This window comes from Rutidosis leptorrhynchoides, chromosome 11 (genome assembly GCF_046630445.1).
Source record: "Rutidosis leptorrhynchoides isolate AG116_Rl617_1_P2 chromosome 11, CSIRO_AGI_Rlap_v1, whole genome shotgun sequence".
In the NCBI taxonomy this organism is placed as follows: domain Eukaryota; kingdom Viridiplantae; phylum Streptophyta; class Magnoliopsida; order Asterales; family Asteraceae; genus Rutidosis; species Rutidosis leptorrhynchoides.
The window spans coordinates 102,395,279-102,408,741 of NC_092343.1; positions in this window are offsets into that span (position 1 = coordinate 102,395,279).

Here is a 13,463-nt window from a genome sequence, read left to right on the forward strand (position 1 = left end):
TAGTCAATATGCATCTTCTTCGAGGCGAATAATTCAATGGAAAATGAAAGGAAAGATAATAACACCATTCATTCATCTAAGAGAAAATAACCAGAGTATTATAGGAACTTAACGAAATCTTCCAAAATATAAAAGTACTAAATGGTAACATAAAGAATACTTATGAAAATGAAAAATTTAAATCACTCATGTGGTTTTAAAAAACTCTTCATTGTGCCTCTTCATTCTTCTTCTTATCCGAACATTGATTTTTAAAATGCCCTACTCCTCTGCAGTTATAGCAAGTAGGAACGATTGCATTTGCCTTTGTGGCTGGAGTTTTGGTTGATGGAATAACAACTCTACAATTCTTAGCTACGTGACCCACCTTCTTACACTTGGTGCACTTGACCTTACACCATCCTTCATGATGTCTCTCACATCTTTTGCAATAAGGACGTTTTCCCTTATACAACTTGTTGAATTTTCCCTTATAAAGCTTGTTGAATTTGCTTTTAGAATTTTCTTGCTCCATTCATTCTCTCTTCCTCTTTGTACCTTCTTTCTCCTTATATTTGTCGATGAAATAGCTTGCCACGCAAGCAGCTTCTTGTATGGTGCCTGGGTTCGTCAAGATAACATCTCTCCGGACTTCCTCAGGTAACCCATTGATGTAGCATTGGATTCCTAAATACTCGGGAGTAGCCATGAGAGCAAATTCTTGAAATCGGTTGGTGTAGCTCATGATATCAGCATTCACCATTTCTATATTACTGAGCCCAGGTCTTTCAGTACTCTTGTATGTAGGGGGCGGGTAGTTCATGAAACTTTGATGAGAATGAATAGTCGAAAGGTTTCGCGGTACGCCATTGTTGCCATTGCCTTGAACAGAGGACTCGGACTTGGATTCTTCCTCAACTTCTTCTTCTTCAATCATCTCCTCCACAAACTCTTCCTCCTTGTCATCCCCATCATAGTTATCATTAGTGTGGGATTCTTCCAAATGTGGTGGACTAGCAGGGATATAATTTGGGTGAGTTGGTGAAAATGGCGGGGAAACGGGTCCATAAGCCGGTGTGCGGACAGATCTTTCGGAGTACGATTCCTCAGATTCAGAAATGACGATCGGGTTAAGGCGAAATATCCTAAATGAAAAGAAAGAGAGATAATTAGGTAGGTTCTAAGGATGATGCAAAAGCACGAATAGAATGTAAGGGGAAAATGCACTAGAACTAAAACATGAAATGTTATAGTCCTATAGATTGCTAAGGCACCTAACTAACACATAAGACACACATAAAATGCAATCCTGGTTCTCTATAACAACCTGGCTCTGATACCACTCTGTCATACCCCCAAATAGGGTCGAGAAATTATGACTTCACAATATTACAACACAAGTATGTATAAACGAGAACGACTCTATATGAGACATTTTTATTAAAACCAATGTATTAACGCAGCTGATAGTATTAAGTCATTAGAATTGTAAACTTTAATGTACTAATGCAATAATATGAATGTATAAATGCGGACTCCAAAAGCAGCAAAGTCCAAATAGCAACTAATCTTTAGCAATCTTCACCTGAGACAAAACATGCTTAAAGTGTCAACCAAAAATGGTTGAGTGAACAACATAGGTTTATCAATAATAACCAAGTTTTTAGACCACAATATTTAATTATAAGGTTTAATAAGTTCGGTAGTAGTGCTGGTGTATATGATATCGATACTAACCATAAGTTACGTTAAACACGTCACGTTCGTGTCGTGAATCATTATTATGTATCCATTGACCAACGGTCATCCGGATAGAGACGTCACTCTCAATAGCGCTATTCACAATAACTAAGCTTGCCTTTATACGTAGCAATTAATGATATCATGGCAGGGATTTAGCATGAATCAAAGCATGTTAGCACAGTTTGAACTAATCAAAATAAAGTTTTCATGTACTCGTGTCTAAGCGTAAAACAGTTTAAAAGCAAGCATGTGTCTCACCCCAAAGTTCAAAATAAGTAATAGAAACAGTTAAAAAGTGGGGCTATGAAGTTCACCTTGGTAGCACAGAAGAGTTATTCCACAAAAGAATGAACTGAACGGAAGAACGTGATCGAGATCTCAACCTAGAGATAGAACGTATGATCAGATATTGCCTAACAGACAACGTATGTACTAATATAGTAACTATATTAATAGTGTTGGTTTTCTAAAAGAATTTCCATTTTCGAAAGGTTACTATTTATGGAAAACTTCCACTTATAGTAACTTACTAATTATAGAAAGTTCGGGTTATAATCTTTAGCAAGACGTTGTACAACTTTACTCAAACTTCGTTGCTATTAAATAAGTCAGGAATGACCAGATGTAACCGAGGACCCAGGACTCTTGACCAGAATCTAAGTCATGGCATTCGTGATCCACAAGCTATCCCCATAAATGACAACCTAGACAACATTCACTTACGACCGTGAGTAGCGGTGAAGTTCGCATAAGTCATACCTTATCTTGATTAACCTTCTTTAGATTATATTATATGTTATTATATAAGTTATATTATATTCATTAATGTAATACAATTTAATTTTTTTATATTATACTATAAGTTTTTAAATTAGTATAATATTATTCTTTTACAATATTATAGTATAATAATAACTTAAGTATTTAATTACTTGTATTACATATCATACACTAATAGTTATATTATATTAAGTATATATAAGTTTAGGTTTATTAAGTTATTATTGTCTAATATATCATAACAATGTTTATTAGTAATTATATACCTTTGATATATTAATTATTTATTATATATAATACTTATACATACATCTTTTATACATGTATATATTACACAAAATTCACGATTAATCAAATAATTATTAAATAATTAAAGTGTAAATTTTACAGACCTTATAAAATTAGTATAACTTTATAAAAATTATTTATCCTTATCCTATATTTATTTAGTATATATCTTGTATTTATTTTTGGTAAGTATGTAATAAGAGTTTAAATATGGCATAAATATTAATTCAACCTATATATTAATTTTTATATTTTTTACAGGTTTCTATATATTTTATAAACTCAGGAAAATTATATATATATTTTATTTTCTTCTTTAAATATTTATTAATAATTTTGCATTGTTTAACCATATAATTTGAATATAATTAATAATAATACACCAAACTTCCAAAATTTATTTTTATACATACCTTAACTGTCTAAGTATTTTTAATGCAAAGCATACCGTTCTTATATTTTTATACGAATTATTACTATATTTTACATATATTTATATTGTTTTCAATACTAAATATGTAATAATTATTTAGAACAGCAAATAAATTAAGTTTTTGATTCCAAAACTCTTTATACATAAAAAAGAAGTTACAAAAATTTTTGTTTCACTTTTTGAATTCGTTTGCTATTTTTTATTAATTTTAGCTTATATAAACCCTAGCCGTTAGATATAATTAAAATAAATATGTAATACATCATAAAAATAATATTTTCGACTTATATCATCTTTATAACATTAATAGAACCTGGGAAAATTGTTTTTACGAATTATAATAGTTTATAGATATTTTATTAAATTTTTATACATATATGCATATATCGAAAGAAAAAAAATAAAAGAAAAAGAGAGAAAAAGTACCTCAAATATTTTCAAGGCTTGGGAGAGTTTCCAGAAATTTTTATAAAAAAATGAGGGTTTTTAATGTGTATTTATAGGGGAAAAGTTTCTTGGAAAAAAAGGTATTAGAATTCTATTTAAATTTAGCATTATCTTAATTAATTAATTAAATCCGAATTTAATATATTTAATTTAAATATTTTGGAAATAATAAAATAAAATAAAAATCTTATCTAATATTTTAGAAATTTCTAGATTTTATTTAAATTTTTTATTATCTCTTTTATTTATTTATTTATTTATTTATCCAATTAGTAATAAATATATAAATATTATATCATTTAATTCAATAATTATATTAATTAATCATTTAATTAGTTTATAGTTTTACATTATAGTTTTATATTTTATAATTGTGCCACAATTATTTATTACACGTTAATATCAATTATAGTATATTACGATTAATATAGACTTTAACTATATCGTATTAATTAAGCTCGAAGAACAACACTAGACATTAATACACATAAAGATGCAAAGAAACCCTAGGGGTATAATAGTCAAATTTGAAGTGGAAAAGTGAGGGTTGTTATAGATAACTTGTACGTTGACGCTCGACTTATGTCCCGGTTCCGGTATTCTCGAACGTCCTTTCGTACGCTTTAATAATTTTGCATTCTACGTTTCGTGACTCGTACTCTTGTCAAAATATCGACTTAAATTATCAATAAACTATATCACTCGAAATGTAACTTTAACGTTCGAGTGTTTAGGTCATTTGCTTATTTAATTGAACATCTCGTTATTTATATATATGATAATATTAATTTAAATCAAAACGTTTTGTATCTAGTTAATATAATATTTTATCACTTTTTAATATATATATATATATATATATATATATATATATATATATATATATATATATATATATATATATATATATATATATATATATATATATACATATAATTTGTTCGTGAATCGCTGAGCACAGTCAAAGGGTAATTGAGTACATGAATATAGTTCCAAAACTTTTGAAACTCAACATTAGAGACTTTGCTTATCGTGTCAAAATCATATAAAGATTAAGTTTAAGTTTGGTCGGAAATTTCTGGGTCGTCACAGTACCTACCCGTTAAAGAAATTTCATCCCGAAATTTGATTGGGATCGTCATGGCTGACAATAAGTATGTTTTCATGACTCATATGAGTTAAAAAGTAGAGTTTTATCACCATTGAGTAATATAGATAAAACAATTCAATCATGCGAAGAGTACGAATGAAGCTATCACAAAAGATTGAGATGAGTAAATGTAGATTGGTCTTAACCGGTGACGACATCACGGTTGATTTCCGAAATTCAAGGAAATTAAAGAAAATCTCCGAAATCTAAATAAGATTTGATTCTTCGGTAATTAAGGAAATTAGGATTTTCTCTGATTCAATGCGTAATCTGCCTCGATTGCTATGTCCGTTATTTCGCTATAAATCAACCTCTTCCGTTCCATTATTTTCATCACTCCTACATCTTCTTCCTCATTTCATACCTTCAAAAGATTGTGAAAATGCTTCATCCAGTTCTGATCCTTGATCTCATTCTGACTGTTACCACAATCATCCTTCTATTCCAACTTCCACCAGAGGAATCTGTTAACTTCTACATCGATCTTGGGGTAGTTGTTTTCTTAATCCTTCCTTGCATTTGTCTTTCCATAATTATTAACATTTACGATTAATGATATCTTCTATTTGCTGTGATTCATACTCCTCTTTATATTTCGAAGCTTTGTGTTATTGTCTTATCTTCTCGACTTTGTGTGAAGCAAGTAATGGTCCAGAATTCATAGCTATGCATTTCGGAATGAACATAGTTAATGTTCTAAGAAATAAATTGTAATGGCACGATCTTGATTTGTCAAATTACCAGAATTCAAAGGAAGAGATAGAACTATCAAGAGAATATGTTCTTGATATGTTTAGAGATTAGATAAAATGTAAGAGTCGTGTAATATGGCACATGATGATGGTATGGTCTGTGAATCATCATGTTCCATTAGAAACTCAGCATGACTTACTGTAATATAATCACGTTGATCAAGTGTCATTATATTATACTAACTCATGCTTCAATTCCAACACTACTTCAAAAACATCCATTTTTCGAATTTTTCAGAATTTAGAAACTAAAATAGTTTCTTTTATGATGTAACACAGATAGCGCGAAGAGATAAATAATTTCGGATAATAATAGTTATGAAGATATCTTCAGAAATATCGAAGTTATTTATAATGAAAGATATGATGATATCTTAGAGTTTCTAATATCGAAGGATGATGAAGAAGATTTGTTCGTAAAGGTTTAGAGTCAGGAGCAAGGTATTCGTTAATGACTTCAGCAGATACTGAATCATTTGGATTCTTTGAAGGCAGGTTTAGTCTTTGTGATTTTTCCACAGCCTCCTTCATGGTTTGCTCAATCCATTATCTAGTTCCAACTTTTCTGAGCTTTGCCAACTTTTATCATCAAACCTTCGAATGTTAAGGTCGTTTACAGTTTTTACTGCTTCATTCAGCTTTTTCAACATTCAGAGTATTGATTTGTAGACTGGGTGCTTTTCAGAATTTCAGAATGGAAGATCATAATTCTAAGAGATAAATGTTATATGTATACATATAACTGTTGATGTAGAAACTCTGCGAGATTCAAAATACTGATTGCTGATTCCCGGTAATTGGTATGGCAATTCTCGTTATAAGATGCGGATGAGTATATTATAGGGTTTTAATGAACAATTATAATGGTTTTTCAGAGAGACTTAAGCCAATGAGTAATGAAGTTGCTGGTAAGTTTACTGCTAATGTGGTGGGATATAAAAGGTTCTCTGGTAACAATGACATACAGGGCAACGTGTTTATCAAGGTTATCATAAGGCTAATCCAAATAAAAGTCGAAGTTGGCTTGTTGATAACACTGAATACCTTGGAAAGGAATTGCAAGGTTATTTTTGGTAATAACAACGCCAATGGATCACAGATTCGTGTTAAACTCCTACTTAGATTCCGGGAGTTTTCCAGGTGCATGACTATTTGCATAAGTCCTTCTTTTCATAGGTAACGTGTGGTTGGATCATCCTCTCGGTTGTTTCTTAGTTGAGGTGTTTTCAGTAATTTCGAAGGTTTAAATGTAGGTTGTCATCGTCAATATCCAAATGATGAAATCGTCGTGAATCTTAAATGATTCTAATATCTTTCTGAGTGTTATGAATAAAAGTGATGTTCTAGCACAGTTTTGAATTCAAAGTATGGTTTTGTATGATGTAGAAATCTAAGAGTGATGTCACCTGTTAAATCTTGACTTGGATTCTGTTTTGTCAAAATCAGAATATGTAATTGAATTTATACGAAATGATTGTGTATCGCTGTGAAGGTAGTGAGTATTGTTAATGATTTTTGAATCAAAATTGAAAATGTACAGCGTAACATATCTATTGTGAACTTATATCTTTCTCGGGTATTACCTACTCGTTAAAAAAAATTCACAAATAATATTTTGTACAAAAGAATTTTTATTACAGTCTTTATGAAAATATATGTATGTATATTTTCTCTAGATGTAATACGGATTAAATGAGTTAATATACTATTACTCTCACTTGATTTTTCGGGTGGAACTAGAAATAAATAATCTCTAAAACATTAGAGATTACATAATCACCGTAGAATATTTTTCCAATGAAATTATGAATCAATACTTCATCGTTTATTGTTGTTGGTACTCCTTGGTATCTACGGTGCGTATGACGTTGATGCTCGAGGTACAAATTGTGATGTTGAGGCATGTGATGCGGACATTATTGTTGGTGGTGGTAATGGTACTGTTAGTGTTGATGATGGTGGTACTGTTGATGTCGGTGATGCTACTGGTGCTTGTAATCTTTGCACCATATTCTCCAATGCCACTACTCAAGCGCGAAGATCGTTGATTTCTTCTATTACACCAGGATGATTGGCGGTTCGGACGAGCGGATGAATAAGATTTAGAAATTGAGATAGTATATAATCGTGATAAGATACTCTGGAAATGCGAGAGAAAATGGTGTTTCGGACTGGTTCGCCGGTAAGTGCTTTAGGTTCTTCGCCTAGAGGGAAATGTGGTGGATGGAAGTGATCACCTTCTTCTTGTCTCCAATGATTAAGTAGACTACGAACCTTTAATTAGACTACGAACCCATCCCCAATTCATCCAGAATAGGTGATGACTGATTGGTTGATCCATTCCTGTCACACTGCTTTCGGAGCTCAGGTAGAATTCCATATTGGAAGAGCTATTTGAATCTAGGGAATTTGAACTAGATGCGGGATCCATCTTGTATAATCAGGGAAATGATTTTTGATATGAAATAGATTATAGGATTTAGATTGGTATTCTTCAATACATAATTTACATATGTATATATAATACCAAAATCCCATAAATTACGGAGGAATCTTCGAAATATGTCAGGCCAAGTTTACAATAACAGATATGCTAAGATATGAATTCGTCTGTATACTATCTATGCAATAAATGCAGAAAAACGTGTCTAGACTTAAGAATGATAAGCAAGTAATTTCCGACAAGGAATGATAAGCAAAAATCGGCAAAAACAGATACGGTCATAGTCCAGACTCACTAATGCATCCTAACAATTACCAATTAAACACACTAATGCAAATTCTGGTTCCCTATGACCTCAAGCTCTGATGCCAATTGTAACGACCCGTCAAAATCGCTATTGACGCGGTACGTTATTCATTGATTTTATAGTGAGGTATTGACCTCTATATGATACATTTTGTAAACATTGCATTCTTTTGAAAAGGCACACCATAAATGAATATATAAATCCAAGGTTTTCGACATCTGATGATTTCTACGTATAGATAATCACCGTAAACAATAGTTTACAATACTACATCCGTTGACAATACAGTCAAAATAAGTTACATGGTGATGATTTTGTGAATACAAAGTTTTCTCAAATAAAGCATGTATGCCTCCATGCACATAGCTTGTATAACGTATAAGAAAACAGCGGAAGACTTCTAGGAACCTGAGAATAAACATGCTTAAAAGTGTCAACACAAAGGTTGGTGAGTTCATAGTTTTAATGTTGCGCATAATCTGTATATAAAGGTGGACCACAAGATTTCAGTAGTTTCATCCAAAATATTTATCAAAATATTCTACGAAATTGAGCACCATGTGTCACGACCCTACTTTTTCCGTTATCTTTTACCGTTTATTATTTAACGTCCGTTAATTGTTATTCGTGCTACGTCATTTCTATGACCTATATTATTTTTTTAATAATAATATATTAATAATTATGTGTTATGTGAATGTTTGTATTCATATTTTAAATTGTACGTTTCTACGTGTCGTGGATTTCTATCCGGCGAATCTTTTCGGTTTTCAAACCAACGGTCAAACTTTTGGGATTTTTAAATCCAAATTATTTTTAATATGATATTTTAATGTCATATGATTATATATAGTGTTTATATATATTTTTCGTCGCGTATTTGTTATCTCCCAGAAAAATCATTCGCGTAGTAGCGTTTTCGCATTTCGGGCTTCGATCTGGCGTTCAGGCCACAAATAAATTACCAAATCACAAAATTGGGATAAGTGGGACCCACCCCCATGATAATTTCGGCCAAACCCCTTAGGGGGGGGGTAGCCTTGCCCTTTGTTTTTCCCATTTCTCACATTTCATTTTCATTTCTCAAAACATAGTTACTAGTTTTCTCTCATTTATTTTTTTTCTTCCTCCTCTTTTCTTATTGTGGCCGTCAACTACACCAACCATCATCATCATCACCATCAATCAAAATAATAATTGGATCATCAAATCATTCACACAACCGGATTCCTCTCTTCTATCTCTACACGTTCATATCATTCAATTCTTAGGGTATAAATCCTAACACTAACTTTTTGATTTTTCTTTAATTTTTCTGTTTTTATATGTTATTATGATAGTATGATGATTATATGTTGTTGTATTGTTGATTGTATGCATAGAAACACTTGTTATAGCATGATTTCAGTTTGATTGAATTGGGACAGCAGCTTATTTGATCATTTCTGTAAACTTAACTGATGTAAATGTTAAATTAAAGTGTCTAGATATGTTCCTCTCATCAAGACATTAATTTTAGACTCCGGATTCATGTTATTTCGATTCCCGGAGCTCTAGATATGATTAAAATGGTGTTTTATTGAAATCAAAATATAAAAACGAATTGTTTCAGGTTTGGTCCGACTTTATGACTATTTTTGGAGTCTCTATGGTGTACTATTATGTTAGGATTGATGATTGAATGAACATTCATGTTCGGGTCATCAAAATCCGAGCCACGGATCACCTGGTATGACTAAAACAAGATTTTGAACGGATTAAAGTTCCAAGTTGAACGGATCACCCGGGACTCAAGTTATGACCCGATGAACTTTTAGTTAAAACTTATGGTTATAAAATATGACTTATGATAGAAACTTTCCTAAAATAAAACTTTCCTAAAATAGAAACTTTCCAAAAATGGAACCTGCTAAAAATAGAAACTTTCTAAAAATAGAAAGTACGTGTCCTTACGCTGTTCTGATCAAACCGAAGCATGTTGAGTGTTATTCTATGTCTACTTGCAACAAGTACTATAGCTATCATACTAAGACTTGACCTAAGTTAGTTATTTATATCGACCTGCTTTATTTATAGGTCGACGCTGTGGTCATTCTTGTTGATGCATTTTTTGTAAGTTCCTAGACATCTAGCTTACGTTTGTGATTAGTACTTCAGTTTATGGGCTTCCATGATCACTCGTTATTATCCTATATGTGTTTATATGTGGTTACAGGTACTGCAGGAACGCAAAAAGGATAATTGACTATATTGGACTCTGTCACACGTACGAGTGAAGTCTCACTCGTACGGCTGACAAGCTCATACGCACGGTTGAGCTGAGCTGAGTCACAAATCTAATCTGACTAAACATACACGAGTGAGTGATCATAATTTTAGGTTATGCCTCTCATTACACACACATCACTCAGATTTGGTAGCCTTATCTGATTCTCTCTTAATCCAAATCACTCCAGAGGTGAATAATAGCTCTAGGCATTAATCTAATCACACAATCCTTGTTGTGGTTTGACTAATTTAATCCCAAAAAGCTTCACATATTCACTAGAATGGTTTGATTCACTAATTCTGCCTTTGTGTGATTTAAACCTGTTGATTTCGAAGTTCCTAGTCATGTTTCATCATTGGTATCAGAGTGTTGGTTGTGATTTCAATATCATCTAGTAATTTTTAGTGATTAAAGAGTTTGTTATTTTGGGTTTTTGAGTTTAAGAGTGATTTTGATCAAAAAGAAATCATTTTTACGTGTGTAATTGTGATGAGAGAGTGTGTTTATGTTAATTTAGTGCTAATCCAGCTTGTGGACGAAGAAAATGAGGTTTAACATCAATTTCTAGGGTTTTTGAGGAAATTAGGGTGAACAGCAGCTCACACGAGTGGGGCAAAATTTTTGGCTCACTGGCTCGGTTGACCAGACGGTTGATATCACTCGTGAACTCACATGCACGGTTTAGCATAACCTTGTTAGGTTAAGTGACTACAGTCTGATCACACGAGTGATCAAACGATTGACTGTGACACGTACGGGTAATCACAAGGGTGATCCTGACTCGCACCTCTGAGGTTTGGTGATTGGTTCTTTTGATTAGTATAGTCACACGTACGCTTAAGTAGTGACACATACACTTGATCATTGACATGTATGGTTGATACTATCACACATACGGTTGATCTTCTGAACCGCACGGTTTACCTTTGCTAAAAGTTTTCAAGATGTTAAATTCAAACGATTATGCGCTAGCTGCACCGTTAGTTCAGAGTATTACGAATATGACTCAACGATTACTCCTTGCTGAGAGTGAATCCGGAAGTGGTACGAAATATCCGAGGTTAATGAATATGGATAACTATTTCACTTGGAAGTCGAGATTTAAGATTTGGTCTGATGGTCAGGACACGAAGCTCTGGAAGTACATTGAAACCGAATTTCAATGGCCACTTACACCTGTTACAAATGAATTGTATACGTTGCATAATATGCCTTCGGAAGAATGTGAAGATATAACTTGGAGAAAAAGATGTACTGTAACTTGACAAGTGCTCTTGATGGTTCGATTTTCCATCAATTTCTGTGTCATGATAACTCATTCAAGATATGGGAAGCACTTCGTACTTTCAATGAAGGAAATACATCTTGTAGAACTAGAAAAGGTTTAGAGTTGAAAGCTGAGTTTGATCGTTTTCACTGACAAGTCGGAGAATCTATTACGGAATTGGTTGAAAGATATCATCATTTGCTAGCTGAACTACACAAGCATGATGTGACAATTACTGAAAAAGACAAAGTAACATGTCTAGCTGGAGCATTACCTTTAGAATGGAATGGTTTTGTATTAACTATGAAAACCAGTGGAGAACTTGCTACTGCTACAGTGAACTCGTTTATTGCAAGACTTTAGGAAGAAGAATTAGAGTTGTTAAACAAAGTCAAGAGGTCTAAACAAGTTCAAGACACGAAAATGTATTGTCCAAATGGTTACACACCGCCTAAGTCAGCTCATGCACCATTTCAAACAGCTTTTGCTATGAACAATCAGAATATATATGGTTTGAATGTTATCAGTGCACCTATTTATAACAACCCTCATTTTTCCATACTGAATATACTAAATTGCCCCTAGGGTTTCATTGTCTGATCCTGTGTATTGTCATTAGGGTTGTTATCCAGATATATCAAGTGCTTATTAATTAATGCTCGTAATTGAAGACCTTAAACCCTAACCCTAATATTAAATTAATAACATAAACCTTAATATTATAAACCTCAACTCTAATTAAATTATTATGTCTATATAAATACATATAGCGCTGTAACAAAAACTATATACAGTTATATAAGTAGCGTTATAATAAGTAAATAATAGAATGTGTCATTTTTATTAAACTAAAAAAACAGTAGGGAAACAAATAAAATTAATTAAACTTGTAAACCAAAATGGTAAATTAATGATACTTATCAATTAGTAAAAAAAAATTATATAAGTAAAAAAATAAAAAATTGGGACGGTTAATAAAAAAAAAAACTTATTCACTAAGTAACTAATCCTAGACTTCTAATTTAGTTCCAATTCCTAATCCTAATCTAATCCTAATATTTAAACTTATACTAATCCTAATCCTATAGCTCTTTGGACTAATCTTTGAGTAATCCTAATTGGGTTATGATTCTAATACATGACCTATAAAAAGACCCATCAAGCTTCTCTTAATTTCCATCACAAAATCACACAATTCCTCTCTTTTCTTTTTTTTGATCGGCAGTTCTAAACAACCATCCTCACCCCTCTCGTCTACCACCTTAGCCGAACCACAACCGTCTCAAAACACCACCTTAAACTGCCATCCCAACCCCTCTGCTGCTGTGTTTTCTGCAGCCCACACCACCGTCACCTTGTGGCCTTTTTCTGCAGCAAATCCGTCACCCGAACAGCAGCCTGTCGCTGCTATTTTCGACCCAAAAAGACTGCATCTGCTGCAGCTGTAAATCGCCATTGAACACCCCTTCCTTCTGTTTCTTCTGCGTGACAAAACCCACCCAAACAGGCTGCAAAACAGCCTTCAGCAGCTGTGCGTTTTCTGTTGCTGCAAACCGCCACCAACACCTTCTTTTTCTGCAGTATTTCGTCACCTAAAACAGTCCA